The following is a 26,940-nucleotide window of genomic DNA, read 5'->3' as shown; positions in this document are numbered from 1 at the left end:
TCAAATTTAGGAAAGCCAATGCAGGCTCATTCACACCTGCTTGTACTTATCAAGGATGAAGATTCATTGCTGAACCTTTTGAGAAGATGAGGAGGAGAAGGAGGAGGAGGAGGAGGAGGAGGAGGAGGAGGAGGAGGAGGAGGAGGAGGAGGAGGAGGAGGAGGAGGAGGAGGAAAAGGAGAAGGAGAAGGAGAAGGAGAAGGAGGAGGAGGAGGAGGAGGAGGAGGAGGAGGATCACATGGACTTCAATATAGATAATTGACTAATCAAAGTTATAACAAACCCCCTGAAAGCTACTTACAACATGGTTCCAAAGTTACAACAACTCGGTCCCCCATTCATACCACCACACCCATGTAGAACTAATACCGTCAAACTGAAAAATTGTGTCTTTTCATTCACCTAGCTTTTGTGATGATTTGTCCTATGAAATTGGAAGAAGACAAAGCCAAGATGAGAAGCTGCATCATCCTTGACCGTACCCATAAATCAACCCCAAAGGATGCAAAATATGACGAGTTTTCAGGCATATCTGCAGAACAGCTATTGTCTTCTAGTTGTGGTGAGTTACCAATCTCTTTTCAGAGGCATCTCTGCAAAATCTCTGTTTTGCAATCACTGCCCTCCTCCTTCCTTTCTATGGGGAGATCTAAGTTCCTTATATTCACATTCTAAATATAGATTTTCAAACTCTTTCAGGAAAAAAAAACCCCATCTTGTAGTACAGTAATTTTCATGTCTTTATCTCTTCCTGGGCTGTCATAGACTGTGAAACTATTGGTGTAAGATATGTTTGACACATATCACACTCAACAGCTCCTGAATGGAATTATTCATCATAATTCCTGCTCGTGTAGGATATTCCATTAAGGGTGCTCAGATGGGTTATTCTTCAATCTAGATTGCGAAATTCCTGATGGTCACTACATGACAGAAAAGCACTAGAGAGTCTTGAGGCCCAAACCTGACAGCCAAACAGGCAAGCAATGTTTCTCTTACAAGCCACAGACAATCATCTATGACAGAGGTCTCCAAACATGGCAACTTTAAGACTTGTGGACTTCAACTCCCAGAATTCTGGGAGTTGAAGACCACAAGTCTTAAAGTTGCCAAGTTTGGGGACCCCTGGTCTATGACGATGCACAGCATGGGAGAGGGCGGATGATGGCCAAAATGACAATGGATGGGCATTGTGCTATACAATGCGGCATTATTGTGCAGTGTGCAACATCGACAAATACAACGACAGAGAAGAAGCTAGGTCTTTATTTTAGCTTGGCCTAGGTCTTATCTTTATTGTTGGCCTAAATTGCAGCCAAGAATGAATTCATGAAACTAAAAAAAAAAACTTGGCTTGGTTCAAAGATGAAAACATCATCCCACCTCTCCCAAGCTTCATGCTGGCAGGTTAGAAATAAATCCTATTAAAGATAGAAGAATTTCAACTGATAGGTAGGTGAGAGATCTGGGCAAACTCCTCTGAGATGAATTAAGCAAGACAACCTCCAAGTTAATAATATCCCTCCTCTCTCCCTTAAATTTTTCAAGGGTCCCTGGGACAATATGATGACTTCTCCGTATTTTGACAAAGTCCACAAAGAGCTGAAACATGAAGAGAAGAGATTAACACTGGACAGAAAAGCAAACTGAAGAGTGGCTGAAGAGAACATACTCTGAGCAAAGGGGATGTTTCCAGAACAGAGCCTCCTCTTAAACACTGAAGAATAACTTACTAAAATTAGACCCTAACTGATTTCCACTATCTGTTTCCAAGGAAGCCCAAAGCACATGATTGGAACCAGCACAAAGAATATTTGGATAATCAACAGTAAGCGACCTTCCAAAGCACTGAGACAGATAAGTCAGGGCCAGTTCAGTTGTATTTAGGAGGGGGGAGTGTTGGGATTGTGGAGGATGGGACAACACACTTGTTCCAATCCAGAAGCAAGACCTTCTAGAAGTAATCTGCTCTCTATCAGCTGATCTGAAATCTACCAGATGGAAGGTGGGCCCAGATGGTTCCTAGAAGGAATTATTTTCCTTGCAACTTGCTGCTCTCAAATAAAATGTGTACAGGTAAGCCGAACCATTTCAGACCGCAGATGTGAGTTTGTGGAGTTGGATGCTCCCCTATATGGAAAACTTCTGGAGTACGTGCAAAATGGGCACTCATAAGGTGGAAATTGCTGGCTGGTTACTACATATTGTTATGTTATGAGCCTCGGTGGCGCAGTGGTTAAGAGTGCAGTACTGCAAAACTACTGCTGCTGACAGCCAGCTGCCTGCAATTTGGCAGTTCGAGTCTCACCAGGCTCAAGATTGACTCAGCCTTCCGTCCTTCCAAGGTGGGTAAAATGAGGACCCAGATTGTTGGGGAAGAGATGTTGACTCTGTAAACCGCTTAGAGAAGGCTGTAAAGCACTATAAAGTGGTATATAAGTCTAAGTGCTATTGCTATATTGTATTCCTCTGGAAAGTCAGTAAAAAACCAAAGCTGGTTACACGTTCATTCGCAAATATGGAGTATCTGTCATGAGATACCTTGAACCTCATAGCAAAGAAATCTGTAGCTGGAGAAAGAATTGATCCTAGTTTCCTTTCATTTCATGAAAGGTGGTATTCAGAGGTGGTATTCAGCAGGTTCTGTCCAGTTCTGGAGAACCGGTAGCAGAAATTTTGAGTAGTTCGGAGAACTGGCAAATACCACCTCTGACTGGCCCTGCCCCCATCTATTCTCTGCCTCCCATTGAGTCCCAGCTGATCGGCTGGGTCTTCTTTTGTTGGCCTGAACAGGAGAATGGAGCTGAAAAGCAGGTTAGTGGGGTGGGGAGGGAATGGGATTTTGCAGTATCCTTCCCCCAGGAGTGGGGAGGGAATGGAGATTTTACAGTATCCTTCCCCTGCCATACCTACCAGCCATGCCCACAGAACTGGTAGTAAAAAAATTTGAATCCCACCATTGCTGGGCACCATCAAAAATGACATTGGCCAAAGCAAAGAACTCAACTCATCAGACAATAACTCAGTTTATGTAAGATGTTAAACTCTATCATGGTTTGCTTAAATTTGGCTTAGTATGTTGAATGTGAAGTTAAGCCATTGTTGCAGGCTATGGTTTATGGGTCAGTTTAGACAAACCTTTGTGACTTATTAGGCAAATAATGGCTTAAAGCCATGTTGCACCTGGCTCATGGCCACAAATAACTGTTTACCGAAGTATTCAAGGCAGAGCTGAGTTTCTATACTTTCTAGCCAAATGAGAAGGATTTTATCACATTCTTGGTGGCCATCAGCTAGCAGGAATGATCAAGTATTTTATCAAGTATTTTTAATTTTGGAGAACATCAAAAAAAAAGTTGTGAAGGAGACAACAAGGTCCGCAGCCTTCACAAATGTCACAGCGAAGCAAGTTTTTGCATATTTTTTTAAAAAAACTTGACCTGGAACCAGCCACTATGAAATTCATGATAAAAATGTTCACTTGCAGCCAATGAAATATGAACATTTACTAAGCTTCTTTTGTCTTCCATTTTCTGCCAGCTCCGTTAGAATTATTTTTAAAAAAAAATCTCTTTTTTTTTTCAAAACCACATTTCAAAGGGACACATAAATTAAGATTGTAAGAGCTACCCAAGATAAACACTGCACAAAACGATCTTTTCCTTGGCAAAACTGCTGTGTTTCTGATTACTGTGGCCTGACTGGTTAAGCTGAAGTTTTCATTGTTCTAATTTCTTCCCTTTCAGGATTGTGCTGGATAGAATTAAATGGATTCCCTTTCCTGGGCTTATTTGGTATAAAACAGTTTATGGAAAAGAACTTTGGGTCTCCATATAGTCATGCAGCTTTAACATTTTGGCATTTTTTCACTCATTCAGCACATCCAAGCTAAAAAAAAAAAATATCAGATCTATCCAGACATTCAAGATAATAGGAAGAGTCCTAATGAGATCTCCAGTGACCTGAGATCACTTTTCACCCTCTGCAACTTAAAAAAAAAAAAGGATTGATTCTGAGAATGACTTAACTGAGTTGATGGCTGAAATAAGAAACAATGATAGAAGATAGATAGAAGATAGAATTCTTTATTGGCCAAGTGTGATTGGACACACAAGGATTTTGTCTTGGTGCAAATGCTCTCAACAACAAACTCTGTGTCAAACTTTGAATGGATGTTCCCCCAAACACATCTTGGAGGCTGTTAGCAAAAATGGTCTTTAAGTCTCTTGATTGCTACCGGCACTTCTGGACATTCATATTAGAGACATTGCTTACTGCTTAGGTGTAATCACAATTCTGAGCTGATCCTGGCTGATTGCCAAGAATTGTCTTCTTTCCTTTATTAGTGAAGAAGCTTTAAGGAGAAAGCTGGCATTTGGAAATGGTGAAATGCAATAATTGAGGTGTACATTGTTATTCAAAGTGTAATTCAAGAAAGAGACTGGCTACAATAATAATCTTGTCAGAGCTTTCCCCCTCTTTAATATAAAAGCTTTTGAATTTGCAAGTGCTTTTCTTCCCTCTGGCTGCATTCCTCTATTTAAATGAGCCTGAATTTTGGGAGACAAAATTTATAATCAGTCTCTATGATGCAAGAGAAAGAGATATGCATTAGAATCCACTTAAGAGCAGAGGAAAAGATAGAAATGGATAGCCCTAATTCTTTTAAATTAGATTAATGGAGCTTTTTTCCCCCTTCAAATTATAGTGCAGATTTCATTCTTTGCCATAAAACCCACAGCAGGAGAAAAGGAATGGAAGTTAGATTTCAGTTTCTTAGGTAAAATAATCATTATTATTTTTCAGTAAGGGGATGCAAAGAACGGCTAATTTCTGGCAGCCATGAGGACTGCGAGCAGGGTTTAAAAAATTGTGATTGGGGCTTTCTATCCCCAAATCTTACTTGTGGACTTCAACTCCCACAATTCTCCAACTGGTATGGCTGGCTGGGGAACTCTGGGAGTTGAACTGTAGAGTTCTAAAGTTGCCACAGTTGGAGAACCTGATTTAGAAATTGTCCCAGATGCCAACTGAAGAAATCGTGTGATTTTGTCTACCATAAGGTATTGTCTTTCTGAATATTTAATTTATGTCATGTACCACAAATATTTGCAATTCTTTAGTTTTTGAACGCAAACAAGTAGGAGCAAAAAATAAAGGAAAAAAAAGAACAGGCTTCACTAATAGATAAATTCTGAAGTGGCTTTTGACGCTCTTAAAATAGAAGGAGCTTTTCAGGGATATGGAGAATTATGGGAAACAAACCTGCTCAAACAAATAAAATACTTTCACTTGCCAAAACATTGCATGCATCATGTGTTGCAGTGAAAGTGGCTACATTCTCTCATCTCCCTTCAGAGATCTGATTTGTTGAATGTCATAAGAGAAAACTTTTGTGGTCAGATTTGTGTGGCAATAAATATCAACAATCAGCTTGTGTCCGCACTCTTATCCATGTCCTCTTTTTTCATCGTCAGTGACTCTGGAAGAATGTGTAATGTGATCGCTTGTGAAGTGGGAGAGAGAAGGCGCAAAAGGCTATCACACTTTGTTGGGCTGTTCTTCAAATAAGATAGGCAACCCTGCCTTATGTAAAGGCTGGTACTAAGCATGGCACTGTTTGGACGACAGCTGGAGGGAACACATGCCTACAGGAAGCATATAGAAAGACAATCAGATCTCTCCTGGTAAGAAAAATTCATCTTCAAAGATCAGTGAGGAGGTGATCGCTTCTCTCTGCCACAGAGATGGATGGATGGATGGAGGTATAGATAGATTGATGATGGATAGATTCCATGTTTCCCTGAAAATAAGACCCAACTGGAAAATAAACCCAAGCATGATTTTTCAGGATGTTCATAATATAAGCCCTACACCCAAAATAAGCCCCAGTTAAGATTGTTGGCCAGATGGACACATTTAGAACCATATATTTCCCAAAAATAAGACCTAACCAGAAAATAAGACCTAATGCATCTTTTGGAGCAAAAATTAATATAAGATCCAGACTTATTTTCAAAGAAACACAGGTAGATAGGGATGGAAAGATAGATGATAGATAGAAATAGAGATAGGTAGGTAGGTAGGTAGGTAGGTAGGTAGATAGATAGATAGATAGATAGATAGATAGATAGATAGATAGATAGATATGGATGGATGGATGGATGGATGGATGGATGGATGGATGGATGGAGTGGATAAGGTACCAGGATTGAAACTGGGAGACCATAAGTTCTACTTCTGCCTTAACCCCAAATCTAGTTGGGTGATCTTGGTCCAATCAATCACTCTAAGATCTAAGAAGAACAAAATGGCAAACTATTTTTGAAAATCTTACTAAGGAAACTGCCGTGACTAGTCCAGGCCATCACCAAGAGTCAAGAAGGTCTCAAAGGCACAACACACCTACATGCAGAATCATCTTTCAGCAGTCTCCTTGTCATGCCAGTCAAGACATTCCAGGGAGGATAATTTGCTGAAATGCCAATAATGTTCTTCACAGAGATTGATAGGCCCTGCCGTTACCAGCAGTGCTATTCACCCAACTTGTTTTCCAAATTCATTAGATTTGCTGAGAAGAAAAATAGTTCATTGCACCTCTAATGATTCTTAAGTGGCAGGGCCTCATACAGGAACTGTACCTATAAAATATACAGTAGGTCTGCTGATACATTGCCACTTTTCAAACAAGGATCAGCTAGTTTATACTAGACCTAGTGTGGCAAACTGATCCAACCAGTGGTGGGCTACTGCTGGTTTGGACCGGTTCTAGCAAACCGGTATGAACAACAATAAGTTGCTCCCCATTTCCTTCTTTTGCAGCTCAGTTGATTTGCACACCAAAGTGGATTACCACACCTCAGCTGTTCTACTTACTGGAGAAGACTAGAAGGTGAGCTGGAGAGGTTCAAATTGGTGTTTATTGTATGCTGCATGCGCAAAGTGTGGGCTCACAGAACCAGTTGTTAAACCAGTTGCAGCCCACAATTGGGTCCAATTATCCCAGAAATATTTTGAGATGGAAAGATCTTTCAGTGCAAAACATTTTCCAACATAGAGAAGAAGAACCATTATTTAAAACCAAGAGTATTTGGAACTTGACAAGGAAAACTTTGAACGTCACCCTTTCAAATAGAGAGTTCTCAGTTCGAAAAACTTTTGCATATTATTCCCATCTGGTCTACTTTATTCACTATAATTCTGTTGCCCCACAGATTTAACAAAGTCTAAGGATAATATTGTGCAGAGGAAATCATGTATTCAAAAAGTATTGAAGTAGGCATTAGGAGAATATCTAACTGCAAACAACACACAGAGAGAAATATAAGTATGGATTATAAATTTAAATAAAAGAGGAAAAATCAAGATTTAAAAGAAGCACATGAGTCCAGTTAAATCCAGTTAAATCAGAATGCTTTTGTATGCCAAAATATTTTACCACTTTTGACTGGGAGGACAAAGTTGATGCAACAGTGAGATAGGTGGTATAACTTCAATAAATAAAATTTTAACACCTCCCTCAATTTTTCCAGACAATATATCATTTTACCAAACAATCAATTTCAAGAGCTGACAATATCTCACAAAGTCTCTTTCAAGTCAACAAATTCATCTAAATTAGGAAGGAACCAAGACACATTTTATAAATAGAAGAGAATACAAAAATATCCTCCAGAAACGTTCCATGTACTGTATTTTGCTTATCCACGGTTTAATTTTCAATGCAGCTGGATTTTAAAATATATATATATATATATAATAGCAATATCGCTCTCTTTATTTACAGTGGGGGAAATGTTATCCCAGAAGCTGCCAGCATCTTCGACTGGTACCACCAATGGGAGATGACGTCAAACAACATTTGGGGGTAGAAGAGTTCCTCAAACAGGACCTTTTAGAGGAAATTCATGTTTTTAATTCAGTGGATCGGGCTTCATGAATGAATTATGACATCTGTTTCTTTGGAGCAAAGTCTAGTCCCTCACACTTTACTCATTGCTTTTTTCTCTCAGTGAAACCTACCCACAGGGGGGCCCTTTTCAAAGTTGTGGGTGTCCACAACAAACTTGAGCAACATCAGGTGCACCTCTGTGCAGGACACACCATTCATGTAAGGAAAATCTTTGTTTCCTTATAAATGGACCCTTCAGTTTGATGGAGCATTCGAGAAAATGAGAACATACTTAAGGAAAACTCAGTCTTTGTGAAACATTTAGCATCATGGTGCTTTGTTAGTTGACCTGACATATAACTTGATGGATACTGTCACCCAAGAATATTTCTTTTAAAAAAGAAATGCTTTTGATTTTTTGATGATTTTTTGATGTTGTGGGCATCTAAGAAGCGGGGAAAATTTGCAAGGACAAGAGATATTACCTCTTCACTCGTGGGTGGCAACTTTCAGATGAGATTGTGCTCATGGGAGGACTGAAAAACAGAAACTGGCCAGCCCAGTGGTGAAAAAGCCGTAGTGATATTTGATTATAGAAATATACAAAGAAATTACTTTGGCTGGAATGGAGGGATGGGCTGTCTGTGAGTCAGCAGCGGGATCCTACCTGTTCCACTATTAGTTCAGTAATTGCATGTGCACCTAACGTGTGTGCATCTAACACACTTGCGCAGCTTTCTCCACACCAGCTGAGGCCTGCAGCACCAATCAGCTGAGAGGATAAAGAAGAGAAAAGTTCAAGGGCGAGTAGGACGGCCGATCTTGCACTCCCTTCTCTTCTTTATCCTCTCGGCTGATCGTGGGAGGCTTTCTTTACTACTGGTTCAGGTGAACCGGTCTGAACCGGTAGCATACCACCACTGCTGCAAATGAATGACAATTCTGGCATGTTGACCAATATCCCTTTTGTGAATTGATATTCTCTGTCTTACTTTTAGGCAGAGAGGGACACACTTACTGTATATCTACCTGTACTGATCATTCTATTCTATTCTATTCTATTCTATTCTATTCTATTCTAAATTTGCTTTGCTTTGCTTTGCTTCCTCAGAGGTTAGATGTATTCTACAGTTTTGGTCTCCCTGCTGTTTTTGGAAAATAGTTATCTGACCTTTCCAGGCTTGCTATAAACAGATCAGGCCTGTCAGCACTTGCCAGTGAGATCTCCCAAAAACCAGAAATGGATGGGCCTGCAAAGAAATTCCAGAAGAATCTATGTGAGTGTTGCCAACAATAGCAGCATCTTCTAAATCAGAGGAGGAGGAGGAGGAGGTGGTTCTGGTTTTTGTGATAAGGGAGAGGGTATATCAGGTACTGTATGTTGGAAAGAAAATTCTGATTTGATAGGTCAAGAAGATTCGGACAAGGGCACTGAAAATAGTCCTTGTAAATGCTGGAAGAAGAAGAAAAAAGAAGAAGAGAAGAAAGAGGGGAGCAGGAGGAGGGGAAGGGAGAGGAAGAAGAGATGAAGGAAGAGGAAAGAGGAAGAGGAGAAGGAGGAGGAGGAGGAGGAGGAGGAGGAGGAGGAGGAGGAGAAGAAGAAGAAGAAGAAGAAGAAGAAGAAGAGAGAAGAAGAAGAAGAAGAAGAAGAAGAAGAAGAAGAAGAAGAAGAAGAGAAGAAGAAAGAAAGGATGGGAGGAGGAGGAGAGGGAGGAAGAAGAGGTGAAGGAGGAGAAGGAGGAGGCAGAGGAAAAGGAGGAGGGGGAAAAGAGGAAGAAGAAGAGGAGGAGGAGGAGGAGGAGGAGGAGGAGGAGGAGGAAGAAGAAGAAGAAGAAGAAGAAGAAGAAGAAGAAGAAGAAGAAGAAGAAGAAGAAGAAGAAGAAGAAGAAGAAGAAGAAGAAGAAAGAAAGAAAGAAAGAAAGAAAGAAAGGAAGGAGGGAGGAGGAGGAGAGGGAGGAAGAAGAGGTGAAGGAGGAGGGAGGAGGCAGAGGAAAAGGAGGAGGGGGAAAAGAGGAAGAAGAAGAGGAGGAGGAGAGGAGGAGGAGGAGGAGGAGGAGGAAGAAGAAGAAGAAGAAGAAGAAGAAGAAGAAGAAGAAGAAGAAGAAGAAGAAGAAGAAGAAGAAGAAGAAGAAGAAGAAGAAGAAAGAAAGAAAGAAAGAAAGAAAGAAAGAAAGAAAGAAAGAAAGAAAGAAAGAAAGAAAGAAAGAAAGAAGAGAAGAAGGATGGGAAGAGGAGAAGGGTGGGAATAAAATTGCTAGTTATCAGCCTGCAGCTAAACCCTATTTTACTGGACATTTCTGTGCTCAGAAAGAGCCAGCAATGCTTTCTTGAACATAACCGTGTCCAGTTCTAATGCTGTCATAGCTTTTGAAAAGATCTGAATGACCAAAACAATCAAGAAAACTATCAGAAAGGTTTGAAAATAGACAGATGGGCCCTTTGCAAGCCATCTCACTGGAACCCCGAGAAGCAGGGTGTCACATTTCCTTTCTTGGGATATATTGAGCAAATTATTTTCTGAGCCTCATAAAATCATGCCGTTTTTTTTCTTCTTCTTCTCTTGGAGCTCAATCACACCCTTTCACCGTTTTTTTTTAAAAATCTCACCTAACTTTGAGTGCGAAGAAGGACACCGAGATTCTCAGCTGTATTGTTCACACCATCAAAAGATTTAAGCTGAAGTTTCACCAAGAGAAAAAGTAATAGGTGTGGCACAGCAGTGGGATTCTACCTGTTCCACTACTGGCTCAGTGATCCTGCATGCGGGCATGTGCACCTAATGTGTGCATGCAGCTTTCCACACACCAGCTGAGAGGATAAAGAAGAGAAAAGTGCAGGGGCAGGTAGAAAGGCTGATCCTGCCCTTTTCTCTTAGTTTGCCTCTCAGCTGTTTGTGGGAAGCTTTTTTTAAACTACCTGTTTGACTGAACCGGGCTGAACCGGTAGAATACCACCACTGGTATGGCAGAACTGAGCCGTGGACAAGTGAACTCATATCCTATCTACCTTTCGTACACAGAATCAATGAGATGTTGTGAGGTTTGCATAAAAAATCCACGAGATCATAAACCAAGGCAATATAAAATGTGGTAAATAAAGAAATAAAGTTATTGTCCAAGTTATCCTACACAAAATAAGCCTCCCTTTTAATGACCTTGTAGATCCCTTAATTCAGGGTAGAGTCTGGGTGACGGAGCATTGACTGGCTGGATGCCCTTCCTAACACTTACGTGTAGTTTGCAGCAGATTTTTTTTCTTTGCGCCTTGGGAGAAAAATATCTGTCGCTACCTACATAAAATATTTTGCACTGCTACATTCAATTTCATGTAGTATGCAAACGAAAATTGCTTTGGAATGTATTTCCAGCTTAATGAATTCTACAAATTGATGCTAAGTGAGAACAGAAAACCTTGGATTTAAAAAAAGAAAAAAAGATGGGAAAGCCAACTCACAGACAAAAATCCACTTTCTTAGTAGCTTCTTTAAAGTTTTTGGTATCCCAGTAATATTCCCAGGACAATTTGCAGAAAGAGAATTCCAATCAGTGCACAATGGCATACAAACAAATCTGTTTCTATAAGGTAAAGATTCCCCTCGCACATATGTGCTAGTCGTTTCCAGCTCTAGCGGGCGATGCACAGCTCCATTACAAAGCTGAAGAGATAGCACTGTCCGAAGACGTCTCCGTGGTCATGTGGCCGGCAGGACTAAACACCGAAGGTGCACAGAACGCTGTTACCTTCCCACCAAAGGGGTCCCTATTTTTCTACTTGCATTTTTACATGCTTTCGAACTGCGAGGTTGGCAGAAGCTGGGACAAGTAATGGGAGCTCACTCCATTATGTGGTGCTAGGGATTCGAACGACCGAACTGCCGACCTTTCTGATTGATAAGCTCAGCATCTTAGTCACTGAGCCACCTTGCCTATTCTTCTGTGAAAATCTAACTCCAAATGGGATCAGCCCAATTTAAATTGGAAAGGTTGTGTGAAACTCTGACTGACTGACTAACTGACTGACTGACAGAAAACTAGGCCATCCATAATGATTATAATGTGCAGCCTTGCTTTGAGGCATTGATTTATAATGCAGGTTAATCATATGATTGCTGCGACACCGAAAGGAGTGTGTATTCCAACAAAAGTTAGTGAGACATCTTCACAGAATTAGCTTTGTGGGTTGTTCCTTGAAAATGTGGCTGCAACCAAGCAAATAAAAACATTTCATTTTTGTGCTTAACACAGTCACAGCTTTGTGGAAACCACACATTTCCTTACATAAACATTATACTGAAAAAGCAGCCAGTTACTTCTCGGTTTACCCTCAATTTGGAGTGAGCTGAAAAATGTGAAGATTCGGCGCTAATTTCCATAGCAGTGCGATAGGCAGTCGGAAAGCATGTGACCAGGCTGGGCCTATCAACTGGGCCTGGAAAGGAACGATGTGGCATAGACTGACAGGAGTAAGATGAGTATAAAAGTATGCTTTTTTTTTTGTTACTTGGGTGTGGTCTCTTACCTGTGTGTACTGAGGTCCACCACCCTTTGCAAACACTTCAAATAAAATCTTTGCTTTGTTTTCCAACCACTTTGAGTTTGAGTGTGATTCCTCACAGCAGTAATTTGCAGATTTTGGAATTTCCATTCATGCTGCCTTATTGTGGCATCATATTCCTAACCCTGCCGTCTCCAAATCCTCGGTAGATTCTTGGGAGTGTTACAGTCCGGCACCAGAAGCCAGACTTGCTCCAAGCCAAGAACACCCCCCACTGCCCTCCTAACTTAACCAAAGGAAAGGCTGCCTGGGAGGGACGTGCCAAAAGGGTCCAGTCAGCAAAGAGGGCTTCTCATCAGCAGAAGGTTGTCCAGAAGAGATTAGGTTGGACTAGAAGACCTCCAAGGTCCCTTCCAACTCTGTTATTCCATGATTGACCCCCTGTGCCCAGAAAGGCTCACCCCTCTCTTTGCTCTCCTAGGAAGGACCAGAGCTCCAAGTTCCCTGCAACTTCTCTGATTAGCGTGCCCAGCCTCCTGAAATTCATCCTCTACCACCCAGCCCACCCTTTCCGGCTGCGGGTTGGGGGCCCGGCCTCTGGCAAGAGACCAGCCTCCAGCAGGCACGCATCGCCCACCTGGAAAAGGAGATCGGGCTGCTGAAGGCAGAGATCCAGGCCCTGCACCAGGCCCAGGGGCAGCTGCAGGGGCAGCTGTCCGAAACCCGCAGCGAGAGCCAGCGGCTGCAGCGAGAGACTCGCGCCCTGAAGCAGCAGCAGCAGAGCCACCAGGAGCAGCTGCAGGGGCTGTGCAGTCAGAGGACCTGGCGGCTGGAGGACCTGGCCGAGAAGCTGCGGAAGCTGGCCGAGGCCTCCGAGACTCTCCTGACCGAGAACGCCTTCCTGAAAGTCTTGCTCGCCATTGCAGAGAAACACCGGGCAGCAGAATCGGGCCCGGAACGCAGCCCTCCTGCCGAGGACCCCACAGGCCTCCTGTCCCCGGGCGTGGCCACTTCCCCCGGTGGAAAAGGAAGGGCTGCCCCGCTGACTCCAGGGTCCCCGCAGAGCACAGCAAGGAGAATTGGACCGAGTAGCTCTGCTGAACCTGGGATGACCAGACAGACAGACAGACAGCCGAGTCTGGAGCAGCGAGGCGGCCTCTAGGCAACCTTTATTGAAGTGTCCCTAGAAAGCCTCCTTTATTGAAGTGTCCTAGAAAGCCTCCCCACTCCTCTTTTGCTGGACCGGAGGGGCTGTTTTTTAAGAGCGTCGTGGACCCAGAGTGGCAGGTCTTGGGATTTGTGAAATTGTCAAATTGCAGGGATTGTTCTTTGCACTTTAAAATTGCACTAATTTGATAAGATTTTGTATCCGTTTAACCTAAATTAAACAATTTGCAGGGTGGCCATATGAGGCGTCTCTTTCCCCACCCATAAACAAAGCAAGATTATTCCATTGGGGCTAAAACACAAAATGTTCAACCTGGTTACCTTCCAGATTTGTGTTTAGAGAACTTCCAGGAAGGTCAATTGTACGGTTAAGGAGTGGGGGAGCAAGGCGTCCACCCCACCGTGTCCCCCTTCTCTGCCCCTTTGCGACCTCCTTTTAAACCCCCTCTACTTTATGATCTGCTATGAAGCTTATGGGCAGCTAAATAAGAAACATTTTGTGGATTTTCTCTAGGACAATACTACTCTGGAATGTTTAGATAAGTGCCCATAAGTGGAGAACTGCATTGTTCTGACCCAGCTCCTCAAACATGACAAACCCTCTGTATTTAAATCAGTGATTCCTCTATTAGGAGCACCAGCAGCCCCTGCAAAAAAATTTCTCTTTCGCCGCAGGCCAACAAGTTTGTCTGGTAGGGAGATGAATAGTTGTCTCCCACATCTATTCATCTCTGCCCCCTGCCTTTTATAGCAGTGGTGGCTTTTCCATCCCAAGGACCAGCCCATAGATTTCCACTGCTCTCCTCTCCTCTGACTTCTGTGCATCCATGTATCAGGCACTGCACCCAGCTGTTCCTCCTCTTCCTCATCAGCCACCTCCAGACCGGGGGATGTTGACTCTCCATCTGAGGCCTGACGGATGGCCCAGGCTCCGCCTCTGTCTCTCTCTCTCTCTCTCTTCCATCTCCATTCCCTCTTCCCCCCTTGGAGTTCTCAGGTTGCCCTGATGCTGACCCACACCTCCTCCTTCTCCTCCTCTGATTCAATGGGGGGGGAGGGAGGGGGCAGAGGCCTACTGGCCACAACATGCATGGACAAGCAGTGATTGTCACAGTCTCTAATAATAATTCCTTGTAGCTCCTTCAAAAGGACCTGCTCAGATCTCTTTCTCCACCTTCCTCACCCTGTGTCTTCTTCTAATTCCTTCCAGAGTACTAAGAACAGTCATGTTAATAGTCCATCATCTGCTGGCATTACACCCTGAGAGTTTATGAGTTTCTGCTGGCTGGTCATTCGGGAGCATTCCGTCTTTATTCCATCTAAGATTGATGTATCCATGGCATTCTTAATCATCTTTTCCTGCCCCAGAATTCAAAGGGGCCTCTCTTTTTTTCTCTCAGTCTTTCTCAGTCCAGCTTCCACAGAGACTCATTACGTTATTGCCGTCAAACCAGGGCATGATAAAGGAAAGAAGAGGTCACACAGACAAGTCACACGATAACCTGCTTTCACCACTGTCACAACTTACGACCATCACTGCCAGGCTTGATGATGGTCATAAGTCAAGGACTACCTATGAGGAGTTTAAAAGCAAGGATTATGGGTAAGACACAGAAGCTTCAGACCTGTGATAGGAAACTCCACACTTCTTTTATTAGTGAGGTGATTAGAATAGAATCTCCTCAAATATTTTTAATCTTCTTCCTGGTCCTTTTTTCCAAGCAAGACTATCATGTAGGTGATAAGCTACTAAAAAAAAACCCTCCTCTTCTACTTGTTGGCTGTTGATAAGTAGCCTTATGTTACTTTCTTAGTTTCCTCACAATCTCTCAAGCATTTTGACGTGAAAGTCCATTGATTGACAAAGAAACCCACAAACTTCATGTCCCACAAGTGCTTTTTCAAAAGGCACCTGGACTTCGTTTTTCCTTGAAGATGTTTCATTTCTCATTCAAGAAGCTTCTTCAGCTACAGCAAGTCCAGTTGCCATCTGAAAAAGCACCTTTGGGATAGTGGTGGGATTCAAAAAAAAGTTTACTACCAGTTCTATGGGTGTGGCTTGGTGGACGTGGGGTGGCTTGGTGGGTGTGGCGTGGTTTGGTGAGCGTGGTAGGGGAAGGATACTGTAAAATCTACATTCTCTCCCCACTCCTGGGGGAAGGTTACTGCGAAATCCCCATTCCCTCTCCACCCCACTAACCTGCTTTCCAGCTCCGTTCTCCTGTGCAGGGCAACCAAAGAAGACCCAGCCAATCAGCTGGGACTCAATGGGAGGAAGAGAAGAGAGAGAGATGGGGTTGGCGGGGCCAGTCAAAGGTGGCATTTGCCCGTTCTCTGAACTACTCAAAATTTCTGCCACCAGTTCTCCAGAACTGGTCAGAACCTGTTGAATACCATCTCTGCTTTTGGGCAACCATAACCTGATGGCATCCTTCCTGTTTTCACCTAGGTTTATGTTATTGGTTTCTTCCTTAGTGTTTTAATTTTCACTTCTCCAGAGCATTCTTCTTTCCATCTTTATCTTCCACAGTCCACCTTTATCCTTTCCACAGTCCATAAAGACAAAATTATACACCATTTCACTACTTTGTTGTCAACTTATGTTTATCAAGCGTACCAGTTGGCATTACCTTTACCTTCTTCATATATAAAAGTGGGCTTTTAATTTTCCAATTTGATTTTCATTATGAGCTGCCTCTCTCTATTTACAGCTACCAAAATGGCCTTATCTGCATATTCCAAAATGTTAAAATATTTTGGCCTACCTAGTTTGATTGCAGCTATTATCTCTTGCAATCAATGCTGTTCTTAGAATAGAGTTATCATGTCAGTTAATCATTCTTGAATATACATGACGTCCTATTGCGATAGGGTACTACTAAGAAATTGTAAGACTGAGCTTCTATTATCAGTAAGATGTTATCAATATTCTAACAGCAAGGATCTGCTATGGCTGCTATAATTAGAACAGATTTTGTTAATCAAACTGGTACAAAGGGCCATTAAGAATGGAACTTGAAGGGAAATGATTCATCGCTCCACATTCTTTGCATAAGAAATTAAATGTTAATCAAAAACTTCCCTTACAAATAGCTGATTTTTTTTTCCTTTGACTTGAATTCTCAACTTTTTCAGTGGCCAGGAATTCTCTTCATTTTTGCATTCAAGAAATCTTAGTGTATAAATCTCAGAGGTGAATCCCCCAGTGTCATGTCCCTGGTGGAGACTGACTCTGAGGGAGAGGAGGAACAGCGGACAGGAAGTGGAAGTGTGGCTCCGGAGGTGGTGGAGGAGGCTGGGGCAGGGCAGAGGCCAGCTTAGCAGTCAGAGAAGGTTGCAGGGCCCCAGGCCCATCCCCTCTTCATCCTAGGGCACGCAGGGAGGAGAGGATTAGGGAGAGACGTGGTCTACTCAGGAGGAGAGGGTCTTGATCCTCTTCATGGGTTGTAGCTGTGACAACTGAATAAGAGGACGGACCTGCGTATGGGCTATCGCTGGAAACAAAGTGTGGAAATATTTCTGGTTTATGGTTCCTCTCTGAGTTTGGTGTCCTTCCCAGTGTGTGTTCTATTAACTGTGGACGTTCTCCGGCCTTTATCTTGCCTGGTTTGTGTTGCTTTTTTCCTTCCTCTTGTAACTGTTTGTGTGGGAGTTTTTTTGTCTTCCCTCAAGAATATTCAGAGCTTGGAAGCAAAGTGAAGGAATAAAAGGGGCTTCACCTGTTTTATATGACTGTGTTTGTTTTGTATCCCACCCTGGGTCATCACACCCAGCTCTGTCTGTTCTTCTCCTACACTTTGTATCTGCAGTGGTTCACTAAATAACCATGGCAAAAAATAAAGTCATACAATCAGGTCATTCGATAACCATCCCGATTAGCAATGAAAACTCTGGTCCCAATTAAGTTGAGGACTACCTGTACACAAGTGATGCTGGGCAGGTGAAATTTACAGAATATGGAATAGAATACAGAATAACAGAGTTGGAAGGGGTCTTGAATGTCCTCTTTGGGGTCTCCCGCTACCCAAACAGGAGACCCTATACTAGTGATGATGAACCTTTTTGTTGTGGCATGCTAAAAGCATGCACACGTGCCAGCACCCACAATGCAATGTGCCCTGCTCCCTGTGCATGCACATGCAACACCCCTGCCCACTTACCGACACTGCACATGCATGCGCCTCCCAGCTGATTTTCAGCCCATGTGAGGCTGTTTTCGCCCTCCCGGAGGCTTGAGGGAAGCCTCTGCCACCCCGGAAGGCCGAAAAACGGGCCTTCTGGAAATACCAGAACTGCCCGTTTTCAGCCTCCGGAAGGCCTCTGGAGCCTGGAAGAGACCATTTTCACCCTCTTGGGGGCTTGAGGGAAGCCTCTGCAGCCTCAGGAGGCTGAAAAATGGGCCCATTTTGGCACTTCCGGTATTTCCAGAAGGCCCGATTTTAGTAGAAACTCAGAGAGGCAGAAACTCAGCCCCCTACCTTTGCTAATGGGCATTAAGGCATGAGCCTGTCTATTCTACATAACAAAGATCAATCTCCTTCTGGCAGACCCATAATAGGAATACCAAAGCCCTTTCATTTCATCATCATCCAACAAGGCTCAACTAAGTCTGGAACTCAGGACAGCCTACAGAGTTGCCCCTGCATGGCCTCATGGGAGTATGACAACCAATCAAAATACAAGCTCAAATTCAAATCCCCAAAGAGCACTAGGCATCTCTTTTAGCATCTCTTCCCTTTTTCTTCATCCAAGAACTCCAACGCATGTGATCCTGCCCACCATTAAACTGTCTTTCCAAACAGCCTCCATGTTTCCAGTGTCTTGGAACTGAACCCAGAAGGATATTTCTTCCAACTTCATCTCTTCTCTGCTCTCCTTCCAGAGTCTCAACATCTTTTTTCTATCGCGGTGACCAAAACTGTCACTAAAACTAAAACCAGTTTAAAGAAGTTGTTTCCTATAATTCTATGTGACACGGATTAAGTAGTTGGCTGAGCACCAGAGAACCACGGACATTGGAATTCTTGAGCCAATCGCCCTTAAATAAAAGCAGCAGGGCTATCTTAAGTTCAGCAATCAAGAAAGATCTATTACAGAAATAGAGACATTATGTATATTAATCAGATAAGAATAAGATAAGAATAGAGAATTAATACCAAAGTAATGAATATGGATATAAATTTTAATTGTTATTGCACAAGATATTTGTACCCATTAAATGGAAGATGAATTGTATGTACCTTAAATAACGTTTTTAAAAAATTATAATAAAAAAGCAATCAAGAAAGATCAAATTCATTGAATGAATGAAGCTAAATTGGAAACAATCGCTATTTTCCCCATCTACCATGGAAGGCAAATCGACAATGACCCCTAATTATGAAAAGCAGCGTTGAGTCCAAATTTGTCAGCTGCCCTTCCCCAAACCAGTTCCACTGGATGATGTCCAAGAATCAAATTACACCCCTCTACACACCGGCATCTCATCAGGATTTATGTAAGCGCTTACTTGCTTGGGAATCCAACTGTAGGAATTTACACCCACAATATATTTGGTGCCTTTGCTTTTTAAAGCCCCCTGGTCCTTTGGAACAAAATTGCTTCTCTTTGTGCTTTCTAAGGGCCATTTCACACATGAAGGCTTCTAAGCCTTGAGACTTTCCTCACCTCTGGGCTAAAGTTTGAAGACTCATTCAAGAGCATTAACTTTTTAAGGCTTCCTCTTTGTAATTACCAGCCGCATCTGGGTAGGGGCTGTTAGAAACATCTCGATTAAATGGCCTTTTTCAGCCTTATACCAACTCAAAAAAGAAAGAAAGAAAACCTGGCGGATTGCCTGTAGGTTTTTCTGTTTATTCATTCACCAAGTGTGTGTTTGGGTGAGAAAGACAGAATAAATTGAAAAGCCTAAAGACAGAGCAGACCAGTCTCATTGGTAAGGCCTGTAATGGATAATTTATCAGTCAGATAGTTCAGTTATATATACTTTTAGTGCGTAATCCTATTTAGGGCTGTCTGGGGCTGAAGAATCAATCTCTAAAAGGTGAGTCAAAGAACACCAGAATGCAAAATTAGCAGCTCTCTGCCAAAGCTGCACCTTTTTCTATGTTGGAAGAAATATCCTTCCGGGATGAGTTCCGGGTGGGGGAAAAAAAGACACTGGAAATGTGGAGGCTGTTTGGAAAGATGGTTTAATGGTGGACAGGATCACATGTGTTGGAGCTCTTGGACGAAGAAAAAAAGGGAAGAGAGGCTGAGAGTCCCTGGGTTTTATACCCTCTCTGGGCTTTGAACTCCCTGAGGCGCAGGAAGAGTATTCTGATTGGTTGCTATCAGAAGTCATAGCTAGATTTTTAGGTTGTCTGTGTGATAAGTTTGGTTGAAACTTGCTGGGTAGTGCAATGAAGGGCAATCTGCCTGAAGGAGGTAGATCTTTGTTATGTAGAATAGACTGGCCCAGGCCTCAGTGGCCCATTAACAAAGGTGGGAAGGGCTGAGTTTCTGCCTCTCTCAGTTTCTGCCTCTCTTTTAGGGGAAAAATTATGCCTTTTAAAAATATATATCCTAAAATATTTCATTTTTCTAGGAGAGGGGTGGGTTTTTAACTTTCAGCATTTGGGATATATAAAATTGCGGGTTGCCATTGTGCATATTGTATAGATAGTCCTCGACATACCACAGGTCATTTAGTAACCTCTCAAAGGGACAATGGCACTGAAAAAAAAATGACTTATGACCCCTTTTCACCCTTATGACCATTACAGCATCGCCACTGTCACGCGATCAAAATTCAGATGCTTGGAAACTGACTGTTAGGAATTGATAGTCACCTAACAGTTGGGTTGGAAATATATAAACCAGGATAGACATTTAATACTGTCTCTTTAAGGGAATGCTAAACTTGTAATTGGGTGTGGTTCCTCAAACGGCCATAAGATGGAGCCAGAAACCTGGGTTGTTAGTCCTATTGTTGCTAGTTGCTAGTTGAGATGTTCTGATGTTCGCTGGTTTTGGTTCCTGCATTTTTCCCTATTGACTGTTGCTGATCGTCGTTCTTCTTGGATTGCTGTAAGTCTGTTACTGAACTGTTTATGATACTGGACTTTGATATTTGGATTATCCCTGGACTGAAAAACTGACTGCTTTAATCATGTATGACTTGGACTGCTTGTTGGACTTTGCTTAACCATTTACTGGAAGTAAAAACCTACATTTTACTATACAGTGTATCTGTGTGCTGGTTGTGTGTTATTCCTCAATACTCTCACTATGTCTCCCTGTGTGCACTCATTCTCCTAACGGAGAATTACCTCAACACTGACTCAAATTTATGATGGTTTGCGGTTGTTCCCGGGGTCACTGCAGAGACTGTGGCAAGAAAGGTCGTTAAAACAGGGCAAACATTCATTTAGCAACCGCCTCGCCTAGCAACATGGACTCGACTGTGGTCATAACTCAAGGACCACCTGTATTCAAAAGGACTTCCACCAAAGTAATCCATGGAAATTGAGAAGTTAGCTTCCACATAAGCAGAGCCAGAACTGCAGTCTTAATCTTCTATCTGTTTTGAAAATCAGCTGATCTCACCATTTCGAACACTGAAAACCACCAAGTGTCAGGATTCTGGCAGTTACTCCAATTAAATCATGAGCCTCGAGCCACAGTCCCAAAACTAAAGAGGATTTATTTGAAGTTAACATTCTATATCCGGCACTAACCTGGGTGTAGCCAACTCTGAGGTACATAATTCACTGTCACCCTTGATCCTGCTTTCCCACCCCACCCTTCTGGGTGTATCATCCAATGAAAAACGTCCATAGCCAAGAATCATCAATCATGCTCTTAAATTAGATTTTTTCACGGCAGAAGCTTCAGTCATCTAATCAGCGTTTGAAGAAAATATGAATGGAATGTACTTTCGATTCCACACTGCCGCCTGCTCTTTGAAACTTCCCCCTTCTTTCTGTTGTTAACTATAAGACGTGTATACAAAATGTTAAATGAGTTGACATTCGGCTCCCCTCACTTCTTGAAAGTGACCTGTACAACACACGAAGCTTAGTTGACATCAAGCTTCTGTCATGGCATCTCTCTGCTAAGGAAGCATGTGCAGTGCCACATTTGAAAACCAATACATATTCTCTAGACTAGAAGTGATTCAGATTAGGTGGCAGGTGCTGTTCTCAGTTTCCAAATCGTTCTTTGAACAACCTGTGAATTTTCCAGAATGCAACAGGAAATATGCTTTTTCCCTTTTCCCAGTGGTGGGATTCAAATTTTTTTTACTACTGGTTCTGTGGGTGTGGCTTGGTAGGCGTGGCAGGGGAAGGATACTATAAAATCCCAATTCCCTCCCCACTCTCTGGTCTTTCAGACCTAATGCATTTGCTCCGCACATCTTTCTAAATCCCTATAAATGGTGACCTATTATGGCATTCAGATTCATAAGTGAAGGAAATAATTATGTATTTATTATTTGTTAGATTTCTTTTATCCCACTTTTACCACTTTATGAGTAACTCAAAGCAAATCAAGAAGCTTTTGATTTAACAGTTTTGAAAGGTTATCTTCCTGGTTGTGATGGCGAATCTTCTTAACCATTCACAGCAGTGGTGGGATTCAAATTTTTTTTTACTACTGGTTCTGTGGATGTGGCTTGGTGAGTGTGGCTTGGTGGGCATGGCAGGGGAAGGATACTGTAAACTCCCCATTCCCTCCCCACCCCACTAACCTGCTTTCCAGCTCCATTCTCCTGTGCAGGCCAACCAAAGAAGACCCAACCGATCAGCTGGGACTCAACGGGAGGCAGAGAAGAGATGAGGGCGGGGCCAATCAGAGGTGGGATTTGCCAATTCTCCGAACTACTCAAAATTTCCACTACCGGTTCTCCAGAACTGGTCAGAACCTGCTGGATATCACCTCTGCCTTTTCCCATATATGGGAAAAGCAGAAAAGTTTTCATTAAGTGACAGAAAAATGACTTTGTTCTGAGGCCGTTGGCTTTGTATTTGTTTTTTTTAATTAAAAGCAGGTCAAAAGAATCTGATTGAATAGCTGAGCAATTTCAGCAATAATCCATGAGGGAAAGTCACTCTATATAGACAGCGAGTAAACCTCTTCCCTTCTAGACTTGATGATGTTACCTAGTTGGGTAATGAGAAGCCTGCAAGAAAACAACCAAGCTTAGAGAGCACCAAGGACCCCACAGTACAGTGCTGAGGAATAGCTATTCTCTTCTATTATTTAGACAGATAAGTTGTTTTATAGTAGATGACAACATTTCTCCATACAGATGCAGACGGAAACTTTCATCAATGGCGGGGGGCAAAAAATGGGTACGGGGGGGGTAGGATGAGGGGGTTGTGTTTTAAATCTTTCAGAAAACAGGAATCAAGATATGTCTGTTTGTCTGTCTCTCTATGTTATCCTATCATCTATCTATCTATCTATCTATCTATCTATCTATCTATCTATCTATCTATCTATCTATCTATCTATCTATCTATCTATCATCTATTTATCTATCTATCTATCTATCTATCTATCTATCTATCTATCTATCTATCTATCTATCTATCTACACCTTTTCTGTCTGTCTGTCTGTCTGTCTGTCTGTCTGTCTTTCTCTCTATCTATCTATCTATCTATCTATCATCTGTCTGTCTGTCTGTTTGTCATCTATCTATCATCTATCTATCATCTATCTATCTATCTATCTATCTATCTATCTATCTATCTATCTATCTATCTATCTATCTATCATCTATCAATCTATCTATCATCTATCAATCTATCTATCATCTATCTATCTATCTATCCATCCATCCATCCATCTAATTGCTTATCTAAATGTCTATCTTTCATCTCTTGCCCACCCCCAGCAAAAATTTCCATACCATTTGATTAAATAAATATTAAGTGAATATATTTATTAACTTAATGCAATAGCAATAGCCCTTAAACTTATACACCACTTCACAGTGCTTTACAGCCCTCTCTAAGTGATTTTTACAGAATCAGCCTATTGCCCTCAACAATCTTGGTCCTCATTTTACCCACCTCGGGAGGATGGAAGGCTGAATCAACTTTTAGGGGGAAGGAAGGAAGGAAGGAAGGAAGGAAGGAAGGAAGGAAGGAAGGAAGGAAGGAAGGAAGGAAGGAAGGAAGGAAGGAAGATAGCAATAGCACTTAGACTTATATACTGCTTCACAGAGGGCTTTCACAGCCCTCTCTAAGTGGTTTGCAGAGTCAGCCTCTTGCCCCCAACATGAAAGGCTGAGTCAACCTTGAGCCTGGTGAGATTTGAACTGCTAAATTGCAGGCAGCCAGCAGGCAGCAGAAGTAGCCTGCAGTACTGCACTCTAACCACTGTGCCACCATGACTCAATACTTAATAAATATATTCATTATATGTAACACTTAATAAATATATTACTGTATTTTTTTGCTCCATAAGACACTCCGGAACATAAGAACCACCTAGCTTTTGTGGAGGAAAACAAGGAAACGAGAAAATCTTCCTCTGCCCCCTCAGGGCTCTGTTCCGTTGCACCCATCACCAGTCAGCTGAGTGACAGCTGGATCCCGCTCTCCCATAGCCCCACAAATCAGTGAGCTGGCTGACCAGAAACTGTGCTATTGCTGCCTCCTCTGTGACTGCTGCCACCGCCTGGGAACGCTGGAGCCTTCGCCAACATTCCTTGGCTATCGCTGCCACTTGCTGCCGCTGCCGTTTGCCGCTGCCACCTAGCAGCCGTTGGATTGGCCTCCCAGAATACTGCCAATCAGCTGTTCCAGGAGGTGAGGATTGCTGCCTGTTGCTGCCGCCACCTATTGTCAGCTCCACTGTTCAGTCATGAACGGCAGCGCCGGCAACAGGCAGCACCGGTGATAGGCGGTGATAGGCAGCAATAGGTAGCGGCGATCCCCACCGCCTGGAACAGCTGATTGGCAGTATTCTGGGAGGCTGATCCAATAACTGATAGGTGGCAGTGGTGAATGGCGGTGGCACAGAGCAGTGGTGATAGGCGGCGGCAGCAAGTGGCGGCGATAGGTGGCATCGACAGGTGTCCCATGCGTAGGCCAAAAACGGGGCACACAGAGGCCAAAAACAAGTGGCGGGGTGGATACGGCTTTGGCAATATTCGCTCCCTAAGACGCATAAACATTTCCATCCCCTTTTGGGAAACAAAAGAGTGCATTTTATGGAGCAAAAAATACGGTAAGTATTTTCATTCTTGTAACTTAAATACACCAGGCATATTCAGGACTTTTTCAAAAGCAATTGCATTAATGTAAATTGAAACTATTTCTTTCCTATGACTTTCTTCAGAAATCCTTTCGGTCGTCATTTAGCGCTGCTGTTAAAAAGGGCCAGTATTTCATTTTATTCTCACAAAGTCAGGCCCCTTGGAGGTGCACAGTAAGAACTGTAGAAGGAGCATAAAACAGAAGATCAAGCTGTCAGGTCTTTACTCTGGTGTGAAGTCACAGCAAACACTTCTTCAGTCCAACATAATTTCCCCTAGTCCTTCAGACCTCTTAGCCTCAGAGAGAACAGAACAATCTGTGCTGGATCAGATATCAGCAAGGGCTCTGCATGATAATTTAGGTGGTCTGATCAGTTGGTTAGTTTTGCACGATCCCTCCCTAGTTAAAGGCTGTCGCTGTAACTGTGCTCCGCACTTGGAGGTCCGGGGTCAGCTCCCCAGATGTCTAGTTAGAAAAATTCGTGTTGCAAAGGGAAATGGACTTCTTGATTCAGAGTCTGTCTGAAGCTGCTTTGTAAATAATTGGATGTGACTGGGAAATCGGGCTCCAGAAGAACTGAACATGAATGTTAACAACGCTTGAATTGCTCAGCATTTTCTCCTGCTTTGAATTGGGATAATTTTATCTACTCTAGATGTATTGTCAGGATAAAATGAATGTACTTGGGCCTGTGTGGATTATCCAGTCCTGAGCTTTTCTGTGAAAAAGAAGGTGAGGAATATAATACAGGCACAGATGCTGTTATAAAGATATAAGTCTCTTGGGTCAGAAAAAAACTCCTGATGATTAGGTCAGCATGTGGACCAACATAAGGATTATGGATTTGGGCAGAGGGGGAGGGGTGGGCTAGTAGGCATCCAAAGTCCCCCCCCCCCTGCCCAGGCTTAGGATTCTATGATATCCTTCTTGTTTTTCTTGCAACAATATCAGAGTGGGTTGACATTGCTTTCTTCTCCAGAGAAAGGAGAAAATTCCCCCTGGTGTTTGGAAAAGAAAAGGAAAACAATGTCAGCCTGGGATATATCCGAGGTGGGATTCAAAAAATTTAGCAACCGGTTCTCTGCCCGGTAGCTGGGTGGGCGTGACCATGTCAGCCTCCTTCACCATGGCAGGGGAAAGGGGAGTTTTCGCCCTCCTGGGGCTCCGGAGCCTCTGGGAGGGCAAAAATGGCCTCTCTGGGTTCTGGAGGATCTCCGGAGGCCAGAAACGGGCCCATTTCTGGCTTCCTGTAGCCTCCGGGAGGCCTGTTTTTCACCCTCCCTGAGCCTCTGCTCTTACCTGGGATCCAAAATGGTGTGGAGACTCCTGGGAGGGGTGGGAGGGGTGGGGTGGGGCCAGCCAGTCATTGCAACTACCAGTTCAGCGAACCAGATGTAAAAGTAACACCTGGTTTGCCTGAACTGGTGCGAACCAGTAGCAGCCCCACCTCTGGATATATCTCTCACTACCCCCTCCAGCTAAGGGGTAAATCTCCAGGGCCCACTGATATCTGGGAAGAAATGGGAAGTTTTTAATTCTGTGCGATGTATTTGAGAAGGGCCAGGAGTTTCCTGATCCTCAGATAAGGTTTATAACAGCTGAAAAGTCTTTCCAATTTCAACTGGAGCATCAAGAAGCCAGCTTTTAGATAAGCAGAAGATCTGTTCATACTGTTGTGGTTCGACGGCAGCCTGTGCAGACGGCAGCGGAATCGGACAGTGGGGAAGAACAGGGACCAGTGCAGGAGTCTGGGGAGGACTCAGATGAGGATCCTGCATCCGATGCAGAGACGGGGCCAGGACCATCTGGGAGTGGGGTGCTGACTCCAGAGCCTCTGGAGTCTGGCAGCAGCGAGGAAGAGGGACAAGGAAAGCCTGTTCCCAGTGCGCATGTGTGCAGAGCTGCTAGAAGGCAACAGCAGCTGAGACAAAAGGGGTGACACAGGAGTAAGGCTTGGAGATGATTGCCCCTCCCCTAAGGTATAAAGGACAGGCAAAGGTAGAGAAACCTTTGCAGGAAGCAATTTTGTTTGCTCTGTTCAGATTAAACCTTTGAAGCTCTGTGTGGACTTTGAACTTTGGTTGTTTTTTTACAGTTAATTGGGCACTTTAGTTGTTGGCAGCAATTCAAATGAGAGA

General features: G+C 43.1%; 1 protein-coding gene and 2 long non-coding RNA genes across 13 annotated transcripts in view; 1 reads left to right on the top strand and 2 right to left on the bottom strand.

The window, feature by feature from the left end:
* The window catches only part of LOC148130791 (uncharacterized), a 715,147-nt gene that overhangs the window by 194,909 nt on the left and 493,298 nt on the right, over positions 1–26,940 (bottom strand). The window lies entirely within an intron of this gene.
* The window catches only part of LDB3 (LIM domain binding 3), a 151,574-nt gene that overhangs the window by 96,141 nt on the left and 28,493 nt on the right, over positions 1–26,940 (bottom strand). The window lies entirely within an intron of this gene.
* LOC148130792 (uncharacterized) lies at positions 1,929–8,806 on the top strand. 2 transcript variants are annotated; one of them, XR_015749316.1, is made up of 3 exons: positions 1,929–2,076; positions 5,478–5,687; positions 7,787–8,806. It is a non-coding gene; the product is annotated as an uncharacterized LOC148130792 (long non-coding RNA). The 2 variants fall into 2 exon arrangements; XR_015749315.1 differs by lacking the exon at positions 7,787–8,806 and adding an exon at positions 6,823–6,884.

This window comes from Notechis scutatus, chromosome 4 (genome assembly GCF_049901735.1).
Source record: "Notechis scutatus isolate UNSWTSFEM ecotype Mainland chromosome 4, rNotScu1.2, whole genome shotgun sequence".
NCBI classification, from domain to species: Eukaryota; Metazoa; Chordata; class Lepidosauria; order Squamata; family Elapidae; genus Notechis; species Notechis scutatus.
The sequence above is the reverse complement of the archived record's forward strand: the minus strand, read 5'-3'. Positions and strand labels throughout refer to the sequence as shown.